Source organism: Papilio xuthus, unplaced genomic scaffold (assembly GCF_000836235.2).
Source record: "Papilio xuthus unplaced genomic scaffold, Pxut_1.1 DF827570.1, whole genome shotgun sequence".
Lineage (NCBI taxonomy): Eukaryota > Metazoa > Arthropoda > Insecta > Lepidoptera > Papilionidae > Papilio > Papilio xuthus.
This window is the reverse complement of record NW_013531079.1, coordinates 3552928-3576314: the sequence shown is the minus strand read 5'-3', so window position 1 is coordinate 3576314 and position 23387 is coordinate 3552928. Positions and strand designations below refer to the sequence as shown.

General features: G+C 33.3%; 1 protein-coding gene across 2 annotated transcripts in view; it reads left to right on the top strand.

Moving 5' to 3' along the window:
• Positions 1-23387, top strand: part of sano (CABIT domain-containing protein serrano) — a 90190-nt gene that overhangs the window by 43769 nt on the left and 23034 nt on the right. For both annotated transcript variants that reach the window (XM_013313351.1, XM_013313349.1), the window contains one exon: positions 9926-9950. The gene's annotated coding sequence lies outside the window, so the exon portion shown is untranslated. The remainder of the gene's footprint in view (positions 1-9925; positions 9951-23387) is intronic.

Genomic DNA, 23387 nt, shown 5'->3' with positions numbered 1-23387 from the left:
CTTTGAAATAAAGTTTAAATTTAAATAAATTCAAATATATCTTTGCTTAGCAATTATTATTATACATGAGATGAATTTTTCGCCAAAATAATCTTTATTACGTTTCGTTAAGGGTTACAATTGCGTATTAAAATGATAATAATAAGCTAATCCACATGCCAACGTATACCATACAATCAATCATTTGACTTTAAAACATTGTTCTTAATGTAGGCGTTAAAGAAAATAGTTTATTAGGTCAAATTTTTATTATGAAACTGACATGTGGTTGGACAATTCAAAATTATTCAGTCTTTTGTTTTGGGACGTCGGTGGCTCAGGTTATGTTGACTTTTAATCTGTAAGTTTCGGGGTTCGAATCCCATCATGTACCAATGTGTTTACATTCATACGATGAAGGAAAACATCGTGATACATATATTTGGATTAAAAGATATGTGTGAAGTCAACCCTCACTGGGCCAGCATGGTTGACTATGGCCTAGTCACTTAGGGTAGGCTCCAAGCCCCTCAGTGGGGACTTGTGAGCTGATGATTCTCAAATCATCAACGGTTATTTTAAAATGTATAGCACAATCTCAAAGAACGTTTCTCGAATTTTAACACAAATGGAATTCTGTGAATAATTTAATTCATGAATCATTTGGCGCCAACGACATTTGAATAACGACTTTTAAATTTTATCGAATTCATCTTTTTATTCTTTACAAAAAGAAACGAAGCAAATGCTATTTGAATAAAGAATACTAAATGTTTCGTTTTTTATTTCATTTTTTTAATATTATATGGCGTCAAATAAGCAAGCGGCCAACTAAACTTTGCTGCCCATAGACATGCGCACAGTGTTACCTACCTTTAATCTACGGAGAAGTGGACACAGAGAAAGATTTCCCCATTCCTATGCGTCCCCGACACACCCACTCCTTAACATAACGATGAGGCGTGAAAGAGGAGTAAAATTAGGCCTCCGACACACTCATCAGACGAAACGCGGATTACTTCCACTTGATGCGTTTCTTCTGTGTAGTGTTGAGCTTGATGCTTTTTAATACTATCAATATCTCTACATCCTTATGTCTTCAATGCATATCGCATAATTCAAATCTTAACTACATATAAATAGAGTTCAAAGTTCAATTTAACATATGCAAATTTATCTTTGTAAGCTTTGAGGTCACACGTATTGTCACGTTAAATATTTTAGAATGAAGCATCTTGAACTTTAACTCATAGTGTTTAAGGTTAAAATTAATTTGGCAGCTGGTAAGATGCTAAAGGACAATAAAATGCTTTGTTTATACTTTTGCTTTTCGAACAAGGAAAAGTAAAATAAAAACGACATTCTGTCTCACGCATCATTTAATGCTCTCCTAAATGGTTCTTTATAAGTAATTCTATAGTAAACACCTTATTTCACTTTTAAAACGTTGAATAAACATGTCCCTTCTAGAACTAATTATGTTAGTCATCAAACTGTAGTAGACAAGGGATTTTTTAAAGGTAAGCAACGATACCAATTTACAATTCTTTGTAAATTTATAGATCTTACTAATATTATAAACTCGTATATTTGGATGGATGTTTGTTAGAACGGCTTAACGGACTATCAAATTTGACACAGATGTAGAACATAGTCGGTAACATAGGCTACCTATTAAGTTTTTTTTAATTCCACGCGGATGGAGTCGTGGGCAATAGTTACTCTAATATTAAATAACATAACCATAAAAAAAATATTCAGTCGTTAAATAATCATTCTACACTTAAGAACAGCCACTTCGTATATTTGTTGTGTTAGAACTCTGAGATTTAGTTAAAGACTTACTTAGTAAGCTAAAGAAACGTCCCGTTCTTTGCTTGAGTCATGAATATGTAAATGTTTCTCGGAACATCTGTTGGTATGTTTCTCATTATTACTTCATAAGAAAAAGTTAAACCTAAACATCTTCCTCAATGTGGTCTCATTCAGTGGAGAATTCACAAACCAATATTGCATATGTCTATGGGCAATGGTCACTTCACTATTTCAGCGATTTCAGATGACCGCTCGCTCGTTTGCCATCTTATGATATAAAAAACCTGGAATCCTATTTAACCACTAGTTATTACCCGCGACTTGCCTCATAGAATCAATAAAATCTAAATTAGTAGCTTAAATATCTATACAGTTTTCGATATGAGATGAAACATATATGAAAATTTAAATACTAGTGTCCATTTTGGTCAGCTACAGACTCAAGAAAAAACTAAAATCTCAAGAATAGCCTAAATCTCTACAATAGAACTTAAAACCATTTTAAAAATTAACAAAGAATAAAATCGTCGACAAGAAAACTAATTTTCAAACTAATCCTGGCACAAAGAGTCGGCTGCCAATTCTTAAAATTAAAAAAAAAAAACCTTTGTCGTAACTGTTACGAATTCCACGGACGTGGAATTCCAATTTGAACTGTCAAATCCTTAGAAGGCAGACACAATAAAGGATTCTCGCCTTTTATTGTAATTTAAAACGCATCTCGTATGCCTGACTCATTCGACTTGTTAAAAGATTTATAAATTATTGTCATCTCTTTCATTCTTTATGAAATGAACAGAGACGACAATACCAATACAGTCACGCTAACAATACGATGTAATGAAACGTTTTTAAAATAATCTGTGATATTTTTCTCCAAATAAAGAATCAAGTCTAATTCGCAACAGTAAGTAAAGCTTTAACTGTGATTTTGTAGCCTAGAAGCTTTATCGTCTAACTAATGTATTTCTTTATTAGGTCTAGATTTATACTAAGATTCTTACCATTCGAGTCGACGGTCATCTGCATCTTAATCTTACTAATCTTACCTCTTACTTTTTGATATTATAAATGCGAATGTTTGGATGGATCGATGGTGTTTGTTTGAAGGTATTTCGAGAATGGCTGTACGAATTTCGCTAAAATTTGGCATATATGTACAATATAGTCTCGAAGAACACATAGGCTACTAATTATGTTTTATATTCCGCGCGGACGGAGTCAAGGGCGATCACTTGTAATAAATAAAAAACTGTACAACATCGTATTTCAAAAGTAATATAAAGATCACATTTATTACTTTTTAAAACTCAACCTCTTTTCAAGATTATGATGCGTATTAGTCGAGTGTTTTTTATATACCTTCATTCGTATGTCGTTTTCCTTTTTTATAAGGCCTGATGTTTTCTTGATGATGATAAACTACGATGGCTGACTTCTATTTTTAACAACATAGGTATTATCTGGTTAGCTCTGCGGTCGTATGCTTTATTTTAAACAGCCATCACATTTTCCACTTCGATGACGAACTAAGAATTTAAATCAAATTCTTGTTAATTTATCTTTTGTTATAAAGTTGAAATTTCTTTTTACAATATTGATAACAATTTGTAAAATTCCATTCGTAAAAGTTAACTTTTTTTATATATTATAAGGTGGCAAACGAGCGAGCGGCCACCTGAAATCGTTGGAATAGCGAAGTGACCGTTGCCCATAGTCATACGCAATTGCATATGCGTTACCTACCTTTAATCGATGGAGAAGAGGATGCAGAGAAAGAAAATATTTTCCCTTCCCATTCATCCTCTCATCCGGAAAGTCCACTTACACATCTCATCCTTTCCTTATAAGAAAAAGGGTGGTAAGGGAAAGAGAACTAAATTAGGCCTCCGGGACGCACACTCATCAGACGAAACGAGGAATTGCTTCAACTTGACGCCTGTCTTCTGTGTAGTAGTGGTATTTCACCGGTCGAGCCGGGCCAATTCGAGCGAAGATATTAAAGCGGGCTCTACCACTGTCGTACATAAGAAATAATGCGGAATTTTAAGTGAGTTTTACATTATCTGTTCCAGATTTTATTTTAATTTTGCAGACAATAAAAATCTAATAGACTACTTTCGGATAGTTCATCAATCTAATGGTGAATGAATTAAAATTCTGGTTCAGTATCAACCTACAAAGTAATATATATTTTCTATTTAAAACAACATAAGAAAAAGTGAACCTTACACATTGCTTTAAAGGTTCACGAGTGGTTCAATACTCTTTAGTAGTCTGAATAAAAACCTTGTAAACGATACCTATATCTGGATGAATGCATTCGTAGACGTGAGCTATAAAGTGTGTTCCTGGAATAAAGGTCCCGTGGGGAATGCATCTGGTACCTTAGACTTGTGATAACTTGAGTTTTACTGCCATCGGATGTGGGATTGCAGAATCAGAAAGATCAGATTATCTAATGTTTTTAGAAGTAACTAAATTGCAAACAGTTTATTTCGGATTTTAATTGTAGAAAAAGAAATCAAGAGGCATCACTTCATATAGAACTAGTTATCGCCTGCGACTCCGTCCGCGGGGAATTAAAAAAAACTTAAGGAGTAGCCTATGTGTTTTCCAGACTATGTTGTACATCTGTGCCAAATTTCGTCAAGATCCGTTGAGGCGTTTCGGATATCCATTCATCTAAACATTCGCATTTATAACATTAGTATAATAAAGAGTCAAACGTGAATTGTAGGCTGTTTGAGACAGATTTATATTCATCATCATCATCAGCTACGTTGCCACCGAGAGACTCGGAGCCTACCAATATATAATTAAATCTCACAGTCAACAACACAAAAGAGACATAAACTAGTATCGACGAAGCACTTTCTTTAGCAAGCCGTACTAACCAGGTTACTAATTAATAAAATTTAAATTTCGTTTCCAGAACTAAAATCAAACATGGCGAAGAAAGCTAAATGACATCATAGGAAGATATTGATTTAGTAACGAGAAATACACTATCACTCAATTAGAATGCACTTGAAGTATTATGAACAATACCCACTCATTAATATGCGCATGCGCACCTTGGTCAGCGCCATCTAGCGACGATCCGACTCCCATACTGATCAATTTACAGCTATCTCCAGGTATTGGAAATTAAAATTGATAATAGAATTTCTAGAAATGTATTTATTACAATACAAACATCTAGATATTCTATTATACTTAATTGGAACCAAAAAAAAACTAGAACTAACTCTCTCATATCTTCCTTTACTATACTATAGCTAAATTGGTTGATCTATAGTCATAATGTTAGTCGAAAAGACTCTACATCATCTCTCTGTCCTTGTCCCACTTACGTAGGGTAACCGCACCAGGTTTCCGTCCTCAAAATCAATCTATCTACCGTCGTCTAAGTCGTCACTCCCTTCCTAATCATATCCCCTTTCACGCAATCCATCCATCTATTCCTAAGCTTACCTCTACCGGTGTTCCTCCACACTCATACTTAACGTTTCTATATGCAATTCTTCCCTCCTCATAACAAGCTGGTTGTAAAGATACAAGCATAAGAAAACAATCATAACAATGTAAGCAAAGAAACAAAATACTCTCACCTATATTGTAAATTGACAGACAATGTAGTCCGATGAAATTTTGGATGGATTGTGTGAAAGATGGAAGTATGGAGGAGTTGTACTGTGCCGACCCTCCGTACGGATAAGGTCAGGTTGATGATGAGACTGCCTCTTATATTAGAGCCTATCCTTTTAATAATTCCTAATAACTAAAACATTTTTCTCATCACTTGTATATTTGAGTGATTACTTAATACTTAGTTGTTACCATTGAAGCGTTGACTTTAATAATAAACTTAAGTTCAAGTTCTCATAACGAGCCTAAGCAGTATGCAAATTGATGCAAATGAAAATTATTTTCTGAGTGGCACACTACAAGCCATCAATTTGCTGGAGTGTAATTATTTCTTTTTAAGGCCCCGAGGCATCCTTGCATGTTGCTATTAAACAAAAACAAAGATTGTTTCTTGTACCAGAATATAACTTGGATAATTAATGTATAGATTCTAAGACATTTTAATATATGCAAAGATAAAAAAAAGTAGCTCGCAGCAGGTTAGGTCTCTACATATTCAAATATTGTTAAGGCTATATTTATGGACTGGATTGATCGTGATGAACTTGTTTTCGGGAATTTGAAACATCATCTATACTAATTACAAAGAGAATAGATTTGATTGTTTGTATTGAATAGACTAAAAAACTACTAAACTAATTTGAAAAATCATTTTACCATTGGGAAGCTACATTATCTCAGGGTGACATAGACTCTGTCTTGATTTTTAATAGTATAAGAACTTCTTCGCAAGCAACTGCTAGTTTTTAATAATATGTAACCAGTATTTGCAATTTAAAAAGATACTTAATACAACAAATTTTATTTTCTAAGTACTCTATACCGAACATTAAACAGAATTATTAGTAATAAAATTCTGGTGTCAACACACTTTCTTAAATATATTGCTATATCCGTTTTTCAAACAGTATGAAAGGGATGATACTATATTTTAAACAAGTTTTCAACAATGGAAAGAAGCAGTTAAAGTGTATCAAGTACGTAAACAAATGTTACACATCTCAAACTTCTCACCTCGTATCGTTTACACACAAGCGTTTGAGGCCATTGAACTCGTTTAGCACCTTCAACGCTACCTTTAGAAGGTTACCTCGTTATTCAAAGAGTCTTACATAAAGTTTAGTTCCGCTGTTTGTTGAATAAAAGTTTGCGTTTCGTGTTTATGCTCGCTCGGCGGCGGAAAGTCAAACGTGTGCCGCAAGGGACCATTTTATGACCCACTTCTTTATGTGTGTTAAATATTTATGTTGTCTTTTGTTTGTTAAAAACTCTTTATACGAAACATATCTCATTTATTTTATTAGGTAAATGACGTCTATTCAATTTTAATTTACTGAAAAATTGTCGATGTTTTTTTTTTGTTTTCACAAAATTCCACGTTTTAATTCCGCAATAATGTTGTCGATATTATAGATCCCAAATTAACCGCAATTTAAGACTAACAAAAACATTTAAATTAAGTTAAAATCAGAGCAAAATTTTCAAATTAAATAATTAAGAAGAGAGAAAGAAACATATGATAGAAAACCCACTGTATTATTTTCTAATAGACTATTTAAGATTTAAAAATTGATGTTTCTTAGAGACAAGAAGCTAGAATTAAATTAATAGTATGCGATCCATAAGATAAGCTAGTATTAGTCAAAAGAGGTTTTATTGAAGGTACTCGTATCAGTGAGACTTAAATACAGCGTGGTGACGGATACCGTCTTAACGTTTGAAAGGAAACACGACGTAACTTGCCCATTATAAATTTCCGTGTACGTTCTTTACTAAACGTGGGTAGGAAAGCTTTATGGCGGATTCACTGACCTCTGTTCTAGACATGCTTTAAGCTTTATTATTTTGTGTCTATTCGATTGTCGCCATTTTGACACTGTAGCGGTGTACCAATTGGCACTTTTAAGTCTTTAACAAACAGCGACCTATCCAGTCTATATAGAAATCAGTGGGCAATTGCCAGGATTTGCGTTCCGTTTTACACGATAATGTAGAATTAGATACTTGAAAATATCAACGTGTATTGCCTATCTTTGAATCCGTGAATCTTTATTTGTTCAACGAGTTATGTCAAAATGGACTTTATCTTTTAGTTCATTAGATCTGTTATTCAAGTTGAGTTTATTTTATGATACGTTGTAAGGATTGAATTACACTTACGAAGCAATTTTGAGTGCTTCGTAGATATAATCTTTGATGTGTTCTGTTTGTTTATGCCATAAAGTTCAAGGTTCAGAATTAGATATAATATTATAAGACTAAAAAACTGCTTAATAAGAATTGATTGTGAATACATTTTAAGCAACTTTAATGTTACTTATATATGCGAATGTCTGGATATATGGATGTTTATTAGAAGGGTTAAAGGGATCTCAATGAAATTGGGCGTAAATGTAGAACAGACTGGAAAAACAAAACCTAGGAAAGTGTCGCTAGCGACAGCTAATGGCGTTGTACGACAGATAAAAAGATGTTTAAAACCTTAAGTAGCTCTGATAATCTTCATACTCTATTACAAAGAGAAGCATAATATCCTGTTTTATACCAAACAATATTAAAAATAAAATAGAGCTGGCCATAACAAGGATAAAGAGAAAACAAATAGCTTAATTAATTCCGCTAGTAACTAAAGCTATAAAACCTCAACAACACAGACTAATAATTCTTCATTTAACTAAATCGCAGTAAATCCAGTATAAAAAGCACCAATAAGGTAATTAATATGTGCAGTAGGTACATTGCGCAGGATATCCGAGCGGACTGACCATTTAAGGGAAACGACCCAACTCACATAGTAATGAGAATCGTGATTTTAACTTAGAAAAAAGTTCAATAAACTTACAATAGCTTTTATTATATAGCCTTGCTGTTGCCCGCAACTTCGTCCGCGCGGAATTAAAAAAAAACTTAATTAGTAACCTATGTGATTGTCCAGGCTGTGTTTTATATCTATGCCGAATTTCAGCGAGATACATGCAGCTGTTCTGAAGACACCTTCTAACAAATATCCCTCCATCCATCTGAACATTCGCGGTAATATTAGTGAGTTTAGTAAGAAGTAATATATAACATTTGCACATATAATAATCATAGTATCACTAGATATGGCTGGTACAAAAACATTGACGTAAAAACATTTTTAATTAGTGTTTTGCACAAACCTTGGCACTTTTAAGTACCGCACTAAGTAAGAGTTAAATGGTTGCATAAATGAAATCTTCTAGTGTAAATATCTAATTAATTTGTTCATCATTTTGGTGTTATAACAATACAAGCTACAATATTACAAAAGTATACATTCATTATGGGACACCTGTGTATGTATATTTTCGTTGGATTATTTCATTTATTGTTTTAGGCCAGTAATAAATTTAACATTCAAATACTCTCACTAACTGACCGAAACTTCACCCTACGGAAGATCACGAATCAAATGACACCATCATCATCATCAGCTCGACGTCCTCTCCGAGGGGCTCAGAGCCTACCCTAAGTTAAGGGTGATTAGGCCATAGTCAACCATGCTGGCCCAATTCGGGTTGGTTGACTTCACACATTTCTTTGAATTTCTTCTCAGATATCTGCAGGTTGTATCACGATGTTTTTCTTTTTTGACCGTAAGAACGTCTGATAAATGTACTTATGTAAATCGGAAATTGAAAAACACATTGGTATATGGCGGGATTCAAACCCAGGACCTTCAGATTGCAAGTCATGTGTTGGATCCCTGAGCCACCGACGCTCCAAACGACACCATACTTTTTAAAATTGGTAAATTCGCTTATACTTTTTAATTTTAAATACAGGAGGCTACAATTGCTGACAAAAAAATACATTTGAAAAACCTATTAATCGAGCTAAAAATTCCTCACCTGTCAATCGGGTAAAAAAGTACACTCACCAATAGTGCAACATTGTAACGCCCATTGTACTCGTGTACAAGTACAGTCGCTGCAAAAAGTGTAAAAATAATAAATTGGATAAACTCACGAGCAATACGCGAATTCCGCGGATTACTCGTTTCGCCTTATAAAAATTACATGTAATTCCTTTACACTCCCTCACACGCATAATTTCCTCGCAAAATATCACCCAAAGCAAAAATATTGCGATTCGTTCTGGAACGATTACTTCTAATAACAAAAGCTTTATCGACCTTATTTCATATGCCATAATGTTCATTTTACAATAACATTAATTATAAAAATGACAGATGTGTGATGCAATGGATTTTGAACTTTATTTTCTACGTATGAATGTTTATTATCGATTTGTTTGTAATACTTCAGCATAGGGGTGGCCATCGAAGCGAGACGTCACTTTATAAAGTTGTTAAAAATGAAACATATGAAGATAGTATTGAAAGGGTTAACAAACTCTGTGACTAGTAGCCTTTATACAACGTTCAAGGGATTTTCACCTTTATGAATATTAAATTAAAGTATATTATTGTAATAATAATTTAACTTTTTTGTTTTAGGTTTCTGGACCTGTCCTGTCAAAAGGTATGTTTAATTTATTATAATTAAATTACTGTACTAATGTAAACTACGTATACAGTTTAATATATCTTCCAGGTTTTTGGTAAAAAAAAAAAACTAAAAACGTAACATTAATCCTACATCTCATTGAGACATGAATTTAGAAAAATACTTGTCCTTTGTTTATTTTTTATATACTAAATAATATATAATACATATTTTGAAAGATTTTTATAAAGAAATACGGAAATCTCAATAACCTCAAAGTCGCTTCTCAAAGCATCTTCAAACAAGAGGCTGAGCAAAGAACTAAGCTCAACGATACTTCGCTTCAAGTTACCAGAGATACTTGACATTTCACTGATCTACTTTTTTAATATTAAACAGCAAATCTTTACTTTTAGACATTATTAGGTAGAATCCTTTGCCGCGAATGACGTGCGTTCGTTACAAAGTCAAGTGTCAGAATGATTAGTGAAGGGACATAAACGTCGACATTTTAGTAAGGCTAGTGTTGCGATACACCGGCACAGTCTCAGATTCTCTTCCTAACTTATACCGAGAAACTAATTTTAAAAATGTCTGTCTGTCTATCCGCAACAGTAGTTACTGGTTTACTGGTGTATTGTAGTCCCAGCGCTGTTTTTTTATTCGAAAACAAAAAGTGATAGATCCGTGATCCGATTCCTTCCGTGTCAGGAAGTGATTTTCCGACTGGTTTATAGCTGCCTTGAAAAGTGAATCTAACATCTATAACTAGTTATAACATACCAGATTGCTGCGATGACTAGATAGCCTAGGGCGCCTACGGTACACCCTACCAAACAAGTATTGCCTATACCTATTTAGGGAGTACGGTTAGAATCTTATGAAGTCCTACAAGCGGCGTGGACAAGTCATATTTTGTTAGATAACTATGGTAACATGGGCCGTTGTAATACTTTCAACAAAGTTGACTTGCAGTCAAAGAATTAAATTTCATACCCACTTAAGATGTATACAGCAAACTGGCAATAAAAGAACTATTAAGGTTTGTTGCTGTGACATGTTTTCGCCATTATAAGCAACACATTTCACCAAAATGGATAGGCAATAAATGTCGACAACGCTACGCAACACTGATGTGAAAACGAAACAAATGATACACAGAGTTTGTTCTATACAGCATGTACCAAACGTCGACTTCAATCCTGATTCGGGTGATAGAGCAATATAAAAAAAACATTAAAAGTATTATTTATATTATTGTAATATGACGTCGAATTTTAGGACACCCCTGTATAAGATTCAATAGTTTGTCGAGTGATTCCTTAGGCCTTTCGTATACAAAGCAAAGTAAATCTTTTTTAACAAATGTATCCTTGCGTATATAAAGGTTTTTAAATAAACAATTTCATAGATAAAAGTCATATAAAGCTGCCAAATTATTACCTATTATCGGCTCGGCTTCATTGTAATACTTTGTTGTGGGCTATCTTTATGTTATTTACGAGCAGTTATTTAACTTTTAAGATGTTTATGCGCAGTAAACTTTCAGTATCACTCTCACAAATAATTCTTAGTTATTTTACATTTAATAATTCAAGATGACATTTTATAATAAGACTATCAGTGCTTCTCTTATACAATCTTACTAATATTATAAACTAGCTGTCGCCCGCCACTCCGTCCGCGTGGATATATAAAAAAACTTAATTAGTACAGTCCATCCATCCATCTACATCACATCCATCTAAACATTCGCATTTATAATATTAGTAAGTTAAATAAAAAGCAGCTCTTCAAGGCATAATGCGAAAAAAATGAATAAATAGTATCCTATGTCCGTCTCCTGGCTCTAAGCTACTTCCTCACCAATTTTCAGGCATATCATCCTCTCCTCCGTCGATTAAAGGTAGGCAACGCATATGCAATTGCGTATGTCTATGGGCAACGGTCACTTCGCTATTTCAGCGATTTCAGGTAGCAGTTCGCTTTTTTGCCACCTTATAATATAAAAAAAAATCTGATATTAAAAGTACCAGCAAATACTGAAATTCCTTGACCGGTTCTTAGTAAATCCTAATGTTATTTTATTTGGCAACTATATGTTAGTGCTGTCAGATCATAAGTATCAGTGTTTGAGAGGTCGCGTAAAGGAATGTGACATTTAACCTTTGTTAGCGTCTCAAATGTCAAACGTACATTTAATTATGATAGTACTAGCTGTCGACCGCGACTCCGACCGCGTGGAATTAAAAAAAAAAACTTTATTAGTAGCCTATGTGTTCGAACAGACTATGTTCTATATGTATGCCAAATTTCAGCGAGATCCATAAAGCCATTCTCATACAAACATTCGCATTTATAATATTACTAAGAAGTAAGATAATATTTCTGTGAATTTAATATATTTGTATTTTCTTCGCGATTGTACAGTTAGTGAAAGACTTTTTTTATCATTTTTGTTTGTGACTGTCTTAATTTATTATGAAATACAAAATTTATAAACATCACTTTCAAATATATCGTCATCCCTGTCTTTTATATTTCACAAAACAGAGATAACAAGATGTTTTACTGAGATTTTGGACTTTAAAACAAAAGATAACAGAGTTTTGATTTTAAAATATAATATTGTTGTCTCTCTCTGTTATAAAGAATGAGATGCGAATAACATTTACCTTCTGATTTTTAATGTATGTACGTGTAACGATGTACAATTGTATTCAAATTTATATCATGATTCAAACTTAACTACCGTTAAACAAATATTTATACCATCGTTAGTATTAAAGGTACGAAAAATATTTCTAACAATACATCGCAAATCAGATAAGCAAAGGTTATAGAAATCTACAATAGCTGCGATGGTTCAAGGAGACTATGTCCATGTGACAAACTTCCCACATAGATTTACGCCCCGATCACACTGAAATGCGAAAGGATTGCGAAATTGATATAAAACAAAACACTAACGAATTAGCTAAGTGTTTTCTAATATACCAATAGTTGGTAAAGATTGCATAGCAAACGAATCGAAGGCGAAACAAAAGCGAAACATTTTTTTCGCGTCAAGTTTAATATTGGTAGAATTCTTCATTGATACATAATATCAAAAAAAATTAGAAGGCATAAGGTACGCGTCCATTTGCCCGCGTCTGACTCACGGCACGTACGCTGCGCTATGTAAAATGCAATAAAGAAAGAGAAAACCATAGTAATAGACACGAAATTATATCAAACTGACATGAGATAATATCATTCAACTAAACTGATCTGTAACTCAGTATTCGATTATTGACTTTCGGTTTTTCGTTTCCGCTTTACTTTCATAAGTATGTGTACTAGAAATTACATCTAAAGTCTACAGTATTCGGGTCACGACTCCAAGGTTATCGGGGGTATGACAGAGCGATAGGAATCCGTGTAGGCGCAATACTTTGTCACATGTCAAACAGTGATGTGCCAAAAAAAGAATCGATACTTTTATTTTTGCACGTCGTTTATTCAAATAGCCTGCAAAGGTAGGAGAAGACAGAAGAAAGTATGGATGGATTGTATAAAAGAGGATAGCGTAAGAGAATTTAAATATCACAGAAAGAGATGTATGGATCAGTAAGTATGAGTACATACAGTGCCGACCAGCCGTATGAAATAGGATTAGATTTACTAGCTGTAGCCCGCAACTCCGACCGCGCGGAATTAAGAAAAAACAGAATAAGTCTATGTATTCTTCCAGACTATGTTCTACATGTGTGCCAAATTTTATCAAAATCCGTTTAGCTGTTCTTGAGATATCTTCAAAAAAACATCCATCCATCCATTCAACTAAACTGTCGCATTTCTAATATTAATAAGATCTAGTTTTTTTTAGTTCAATTTAAGACTATTATAATGTATTAACAGCAAAAATATTTTATAATTCTTAACAGGTGAAGTAAAAAAAACTTACTCAAAAATTCCTTTCGTATCAAGCAGAATACCACGTAATTTTACAAAATTGCATTCCTTTGTTGCTTTAAAACTGGTAAACGCAATTTCGCATACAAATCTTTTGTATTAGCACTTTTCTCACAAACCAACGGTACATCTCGTTTTAAATTCCGATCGCTTATTCGATCCCAACATGGAACATAGGGTTGTAAACTTTGAAAATTCATTTCCCATATACAGACATTAATGACTCTCTAGGCTCTATTTAATTCATAAAGTTGACATTTTAATTTACAATCCACGTTTTATTTACGACATAAACGTCGGAGAATATATTTAGTGTGGTGTATATTTATCGATATATTTTATCGACTAAGGCACTACACTAGACGTGTACGCGTGTGTGTACGGTCGTTAATCAGATGCTAAATGTTTGTTTGTGTTAGTTATTTAATTAGTTTTTACCCTGAGAGAGAATTGTTCTATTACTATTAAATAACAAAAGCTCTTTAAAACAATATGTACTCAAAAGGACTTTATAGTAAATTTTGTATCTCAAATTATAATTTATATTTAGATTTTTTTTTAATTTACATGTTTTTCATATGTTTTATGGTCTTCTCTCTCTTTCTCCGTCTTTCTCTCTATAGCTAACGATTTTGAAGAGTGATGTGTCATTTGTTTCGTATTCTTCCTTGAAATGTCATACGCACACAAAGACTGTCATCTCCCGTTTACCAATTAATTGTGGAAGATGAGGCGTTGTTAATCTTTCTATTATAAATGCGAATGTTTGTTAGAAGGATCTTTATAAAATTATGCACATATGTACAACATAGTCTGGAATAACACAGGCTACTAATTAAGTTTTTTTTAATACTCGTAGAGACGGGCGACAACTAGTAATAAATATGTATACGTGCTTACCTGGCCCATTATTATGTATTTAGGCGTTATATATTAACGAATGTTCAAATATAATTATTGTACGTATTGTATACTCAAGTAAATATTTACTTTTTATATTTGTCAAAGAATACATTGAGGTTATATTTAACATATAGTATTGTTCGTAAATATATTATTTATATAGTGGAAAATCTTTGCTATTTATTTGTGCAAATATGATTAGTTATAGACACAAATATTCAATATTTATATAGACAGAAATGAGCTTTTTTATAATCATACTATTAGTATAAATGCGAATGTTTAAATGGATGGATGTTTGAACGTATCTCCGGACAGATCTTGATTAAATTTGGCACAGATGTAAAGCATAATCTGGATGAATACATATATGCTATTAATTATGATTGTTTTTTTTAATTACGCGCGGAGTCGCGTGCTTAAGCTAGCAATGGAAAAGATATATTTTGCAAAATATACTACTTTTATGTGTCTTGAAATTTTTATGATTAAAATTAAAAAAATCTCTTAGCTTTTAGTTTTTATAATATTGCTGTTACATGTATTTTTAATTATTCAACAGGAAATGTACTTTACGGTACATACTTCTTTGGTTTGGCAATTCTTGGTTTTTACAAAACAAAGAAATCATTTCAAACTTTGTTCTAGTGTTCAAGACACTAGAACAAAGTTTAAAACACTAGTTATTTAACATACAAAGTAATTCATTGAGATTAAATAATAAATTATGACATAAAATTATGACATAAATAAAACCTGAAAAACTGAAGTACCAATAGCTCAGTTACTAAGTGTACGAATTACTGAACTTGGAATAATAGGTTTAAATCCGTGTTTTGGTAAAACAATTATTTAATAATATGCTACTAATATAAACGTTACGTTCAGAGCGTCGGTGGCTCACGGGTTAAGCACTTGACTTGCAAACTGCAGGTCATAGGTTCGAATCCTGCTATGTACCAATGTGTTTTTCGGTTTCCGATTTACATATGTACATTTATCTGACGTTCTTACGTTGAAGGAAAACATCGTGAAGTCAACTTACACTGGGTCAGCGTTGTTATGACCTAGTCACCCCTAACATAGAGTAGGCGCCGAGTTCTCGGTGAGACGTATGGTGAGTAACATAGTAACAAACTGATATAAAAACGTCTAAACACTCACGTATATTCGTCCGGTGGCGGCACCAACTAGTTGCGAGCCTATCGAGGGCCCTTCTTCGGGTGAGTGGGACTGTTATTATTTCGCGGACGCGGCCCGTCGCTCACTTATTGAAGGGCCCCCGATGGGCTCGAAACTAGTCGATGCCGTGAGTGTTTAGCAGTTTTTATATCAGTTTATTATAATGTCTTACGAAAGTTTGAATAATTTAATAGTATAGTCTGATAAATCAGAAAAATGTACACATTTAAACTTCTCATTTTTATAAAGTTCGCTAGACCTTGAAGAATAAATTAAGATTAATTAAATTAACATAAATATCAGATAAATCCATTAAAAACATATGACGGTGGTACTTCCATATTTGATAATGTATCGTAAAGTTCAAAGTCAAGATCAAACGTGTTAAAAGAATAATCATTAAAACATTGCTTTCTATAAAGGCGTTGTGTTTGTATTTGTGCGATTTTTAGCACCGGTGAAAGTTAAAATTGAATTCTGGGTCGTCGAACCAGTTTATATGTTTGTTTGAACTGTAGGATTTCATAGTCGAAAGTATTTGATTTCAAATAACAGATACGTAAAGTGAAAAGAAATTGAAAGTAAACGAATATTAAAATATTACTTCTCACACGCGACTTTGTTCACACAGAATTAAAAAATAACTTAATTAGTTTGTGTTCTTCCAGACTATGTTCTACATCAATGTCAAATTTTATTGATATCCGTTAAGCCGTTCTGGATATAATCATCTAACAAACATCCATCCATCCATACATCTAAACTTTCGCATTTATAATATTAGTAAGATTCTTCACATTCTTTTTTAAAACCTATAGGGTTAGTTCATTGGAAACATTCAACTTTTTATTTCATTCCAATAAAAAATATAAAATTTCAAGAAGGACAAAGGCATTTCCACGCCACTGGGCATACGATATTGAATAGCACCGAACTAAGTAAATAATGGTATATAATAGTACATACTGGAATCATATGCTGTGCCGGTGGCATCCTTGAGAGACAGGTTTCTTTTTTCCAAGCCTTCAGAAGGTACTTAAGGCAATAACCTGATCATATTACGGCCTATCCCACGACATGTGAGGGACTAACACCCTTTTCCACTAACCAAGTAAACGCGCGACTACTATTTCTGCTAGCTCTGTCTAGAGACAAATCGAATAAAACGGCTAGTCGGTTAGTGGTAAAAGGGTTTTGTTCTTATAAGATCCACGTGATGATTTATTTGCGGTTTAGCGATAGGTTTTTTTTTAAGTCATAATTGAAGACCATCATAACGAAGATATATTATTGTACGGAGTTAAAATACGCCAGTTGCAATCCATGTGCAAAAAAATCTTAATTAGAAGCCTATGTGTTCTTTCATACTATGCTCTACATCTCAAGCAAAATTCATCGAGATCGGCGACATTCAAACATTCGCATTTATAATATTATAGTTGGGAATTTTATTTTTAATTCCGCGCGAGAGTTGTCGCGGCTACAGCCAGTATTGTTATATTAGAATACTTTAAAAATAACGGTTGTCAATGGCTTTACTTATCAGACATCGTTCGTTATACAACCAGACGTGAAGTAACTGCTCTTGTAATTATAAATTAAACCGGACTACCATCTGCATTTAGAATTGTAAAGGTAGCGTAACATTAAAGTGTAACATGTATTCGCGACACTTATTTGAATTCGCTATTCTTCGCTACAAAACAATAGTTTTCTTATTTGGCTTTAATGAGACTAATATTTATGCTTAAAGAAGTGGATTCGATTAAGTTGATAGCATTTAAATACTTATTTGGGTCGGAAAAAAACAATTATTGAAGTATTATTCTCGATAAACCCATGGTATTAGCTAGTAGAAATTATGAGAATAGATTCTCTCTAAAATATATTGTTTCACACTTTGGTATATAATGACAGCCTAAACCAATGTCTTGCTTTGTGTTTTAAGCTTAACTTACTAATAATCAAGTTAAAACTAAATACTTGCTACTTTATAAAATATTAATTTCGCAAACATCATACTAGTGTGTTAGAATCCTTAGCTTATAGTTGCACAGTAGTGGCTGCATCAAACAAGTTCGTGCATCCGGCTTTTCTCATGAATAAAAAAATATACTCTGAACCTAATTATATAGCAGTCAGGATAACTTCAAGGCATTTACATAATCTGTTATACCTTACACTTTACTTAAGTGTAATATATTTAGACACTGTTTCTGAACTAAGTTTTATCTTCGCCTACCTTGACATATATAAAGTTCTAGATTTAAAGATAGTAAATTCATAACTTTACAATTTGCGTGTTGTCAAATGAAAATTGATATTATGTTTTTATTTCATTCACCGCTGGTTTCTGAGACCAAAATCTGTTTAAAACATATCGTCATCCCTGTCTTTCTCTTTGACCAAACAGAGACAGGCGTGAAGTGGAAGTCATTCCGCGTTTCGTCTCATAAGTGTGAGTCCCGGAGGCCTAGTAAACTCCTCTTTCCCTTCCTACCCTTTTTCTTATAAGGAAATGATGGGAAGTGGACTTTCCGGATGAGATGCATGGGCAGGGAAAATATTTTCTTTCTGTGCAACATCTCCTCCGTTGATTAAAGGTAGGCCCCACGCATATGCAATTGCGTGTCTATGGGCAACGGACACTACTCTATTTCAGTAATTTCAGGCCGCTCGCTCTTTTGCCATCTTATGTTATAAAAAAAGATTATATGTTTTCAAAGATTTTGGTTTCAAAAACCCACGGTAGACGATAAAATTTTAGTGTCTGTATGTAATTTCTAAGCTGATTTGCGACTTAACTTATAAAATAAAACCACTATTTAAAATCTTGTATGTCCGTCTGTCAAGGCCGCGTTTCTTCCGGATAATCTCCGGAACAGCTGGACCGATTTCGATGGAATTTTGACAGATATTTTATTTCTACCGCCTAATCTTAAAAACATCAATATTTGTTTTCAAATTCGAATCCTATATACTATGTAGGATGAAATTGATTTTTTTTTACAAAAAAAGCCTAACTTTTCGTACTGTTTTGTTGATGTTTTGGTCATGTAAACTCATTGTAAAATGTATTGAGAACTGGTTGCATTTTTCTCATGATAATCCTGTCACTGGACATATTAAGCGTTCGTTTTAATAACACATTACTTACGGTTCCAGTTTTGATTCAGTTTTTATGATAAAAAATGTGTAATATGCTATTATGCCATTTAATAAATTAAAAACCCGCAATAAAGTTTTTTTTTAACTATTTATTTCATCATCATCAGCTCACTATACGTCCCCACCGAGGGGCACGGAGCCTACCCTAAGTTGAGGGTGATTAGGCCATAGTCAACCACGCTGGCCAAGTGCGGGTTGGTTGACTTCACACGTATCATTGAATTTCTTCTCAGATATGTGCAGGTTGCATCACGATGTTTTCCTTCACCGTAAGAACGTCGGATAAATGTACATATGTAAATCGGAATTCGAAAAAACACATTGGTACATGGCGGGATTCGAACCCAGGACCTGCAGATTGCAAGTCAAGGGCTTGACCACTGAGCCACCGACGCTCATTTATATTTATTTAATTAGATTTTACTAGTTGGTTACTTTGTTCGTAGAAATAATAACAGATGAATTTAAATTATCTTTAACTAGCTGTCGCCCGCAACACCGTCCGTATAGTATTAAAAAAAAAACTTAGTAGCCTATGTGTTCTTCCAGACTTTATTTTAAAACTATTCCAAACTTCAGCCACATACATGCGCCGTTCTGGAGATACCTTCTATTTTTATTCTATACATTTATAATATAGAGTAATCCTTCTAGGGTTCTTAGTTAAATGGTTTTATATATCCGTTAGTTGATGACAAACTGAATTGACACACTTTTTAAAGACAGTAAGATCGTTATTTTATAATAATCTTCGCGACTCGATAACGGTGAGTTCCATATCGATGCAACGAAAAATCGATTCCGGGAAGATCGGTTAAGCATCGATTATACTATCCGAATAAGGAATCGATTCGGTTTTACGTGACATGCACTTTATTAATGACTTTAGGTCGCTCGCTCAAACGATCTTCGTAAAGAGAATTCAAACAAATAACTGTATTCCGTTACTTTTTACGTTACATAATGTTAGGTTAACTGTAAGAATAAATTTATTTCACAAAAACACGTTAGAATAATATACATTGAAGTATGTTGCAGACCCCGAACTGGGCTGAGTCTGTATCTCGGGGCCTAGGAGTGCACTAGCCATGAACAAAATAACAGTACGTACATATCATGTAAATCTAAGCGTGATATTATGAGATACAATTTGGAAAATAAGAAAATACGTGAAGACATAAGACTAGTGTGTGTAGACTAGTCTTTACTTCAACCTTAATTATTAAAACCTCACTATTTTAATATAATACATTTATCAAAATATATTTTGTACCTGTAGCATTCGTTGTGTTATTTGGCTTGTTCACGTACCGACACGAGTTGCCGGTCCAAAGGTCTGACATCGACTGACGCCCCCTCTCTCCGGCATGTACTTATGGCGTGTACTCTCGAGACAATCACTACATTTATGCATACTCTACACTACCTGTCGCCCGCGACTCCATCCGCGCGGAAATAAAAATAAGCTAAATTAATAGCCGATGTGTTCTTCCAGATTGTCTTCTGCATTATGCCATTTAGCGAGATCCATGCAGCCGTTCTGGAGATACCTTCTAACATTAATTCATCCAAACATTCGCATTTATAATATTAGTAAGATTCATTGACTTGGTTAATTCATAAATTTGATTATATAAATCCACGGAAGTTTTGATACATTTTACCATATTTATGTAACATACTAATAAATTTTCATGTTTGTTTAAATTTCAAATTATAAACAACATTGTTTTTTTAGTGTTTTCTAATGAATTAGTCATTTTAATATAAATCCTTATTATGCAATAGTTATAGGAAAGTTAATAGACGATAAATTATTTTACATAATATTTAGTTTCTAATACGTTAATTAAACAAAAAAATATAGACTACTTCTTAGTGATAGTTGATGATGAATCAGCTCACTATACGTCCCCACCGAGAGGCTCGGAGCATACCCTAAGTTAAGGGTGATCAGGCCATAGTCAACCACGCTGGCCAAGTGCGGGTTGGTTGACTTCACGCATATCTTTGAATTTCTTCTCAGATATGTGCAGGTTGCATCACGATGTTTACCTTCACCGTAAGAACGTCGGACAAATGTTTGAAATTTGGCGCAGATATAGAACATAGTCTGCAAGAAAATATAGGCTACTAAGTTATTTTTTTAATCTGCGCGAACGGAGTCGCGCGCGACATCTAGTATCGTATACATATCGACAGCCCCTAATTATTTATACAATATTGAAACAATAAAATGGTATTTTATTGTCTTTATGTCCTGTGCATCTTGTCTTCTTGTCTTTTTTATAGCCGATGTACATTTGTCCCCATGACTCCGCTCGCGCGGTAAAAAAAAACATAATAAGTAGACTATGTGTTCTTCCAGACATTCTATATCTATGCCAAATATCAAGATCTGTTGAGAGGTTCTGGAGATACCTTGTAATAAACATCCATCCATCTAAACGTTCGCATTTATCATATCATATTAGTAAGATTAACCGTTGGTTTCTGAGACCCTGTCATTATCTTTGAGAGATAACAATATATTTTAAACAGAGATTTCAGTCTCAGAAACTCACGATAAAACTTTTGTAAATGACAATTCTTTATTTTTTACAATCATCATTGAAATGACTAAAGCATGTCTTCTAACTTGAGATCCGTCAAGCAATCCATTACTACCGTTATCTGACTAGCCATAGGCAGTAATAGTTTCTGCGAAGGTCCAACTGTGACCTGACCTGCATCTGACCCCCTTATCAACAAGACTTAGCGCATGCCGTACAAATTACTACGTTTGTACTAAAACATTAAATTAAAAGAAAACTTTTTAAAACCTTGCAATGCCGGTCACTATGTCCAAAAAAAAACATAATATGCAAAATATCTAATTTCAAACAATTGACTGACTGTTAAGACTATGAATAACTTACGTGAAGTTTTGTAATGTTAAGTAGGTTTTATCTACATGGTGTTGTTTTTTAAATTATATTTATTTCTTTATCCTGACAATCCCATTCCAATTAAGCGGCATTCAAATAAATCTGTAGGTAATGTTTTTGATTTTGTTTTTGCTTCAGTCAATTACTTTAGTGTGATACTTTTGCTGTGAGAGTCCAATCTTCTCGGAGTACAGTCGGGTCGTATCATCACTTTTTACGACATATCGTAAAATTGTACAGTCAACGTCAGTAATGTCCCACTAGACTGGACATATTCACCCTCTGTACGTATACGAATCAATTTATTTTTATGTCTTACGCTATCAAACGATCGCAAACACGATTAAAGCTCTAAACCATCTCTTTTTAAATGGTTTCCGTAAAAAAAAACGTTGTGTTAATTACCTACTAGCAAGACAGAGAAGGAGACGCACAGAAAAAGACATTTCTCCTTTCCATACGTCCCTTCCTCCCTATAAGAAAAGGGTAAGAGGACAAAAATAATCACGGCTCACACCCTTATTCTAAAACAAGGATTTAATAAAGTTATGTCAGATAAAGTTTTTCTCAAGAAATGTTTTCTTTACTTAATTTTAACATAAAATAATGTGCCTTTCTTGTTTATGGTAAACGCTAAAATAAGAACCAAATAAATTAATATTTTATGGTGCCACAAGCAAATCGAAATAATCCAAAAATGATGTCAACTTTATCATTACTAGTAAAACACAATGAATACAATCAGTCCTCAGAATTTCACAAATCCCATTCAAAGAGGCGACCTTAACCGCCTAGTTGAAAATTACTTACATAAATAAACAACGATGTAACTCGACTACTTGGTTTCCATCACACCTATTTGCTAGAAACTTCAAAACAACCCAAAAGTGATTGCAGTAGCAGATTTTACTTACAAATAAATAATCAATTTTAAAATTTAAAAAAATAGTCGTTAAACTCCCGAAATTTATTTACATAATTACTTTGTGTAATTTTTTATCTGTTTTAAGACGTCCTAATTGGTCCCATAACAACTCTGAATACGGTATTTGGAAATATGAAATAGGCTGTAGCAATTTCTAAATGTTAAAAGGATAGATGTTTTCCTTTAGAATAATAGCAATACTTATATTATATATTTTATAGAAAATAATAATTAAGAATATGATAAATAAATATATAAAGAATAATAGTAATTTATTTATTACATAGACGCACACATTCTTATATACCAGATTCAATTTACAAGAAAAAGTACAAAATTTTAATTTTTTTTTTTAAAACATGTTACCATATCAAATAAGCTAGAAGCTTGTGCTAAGACATGGTTACCTCGCCA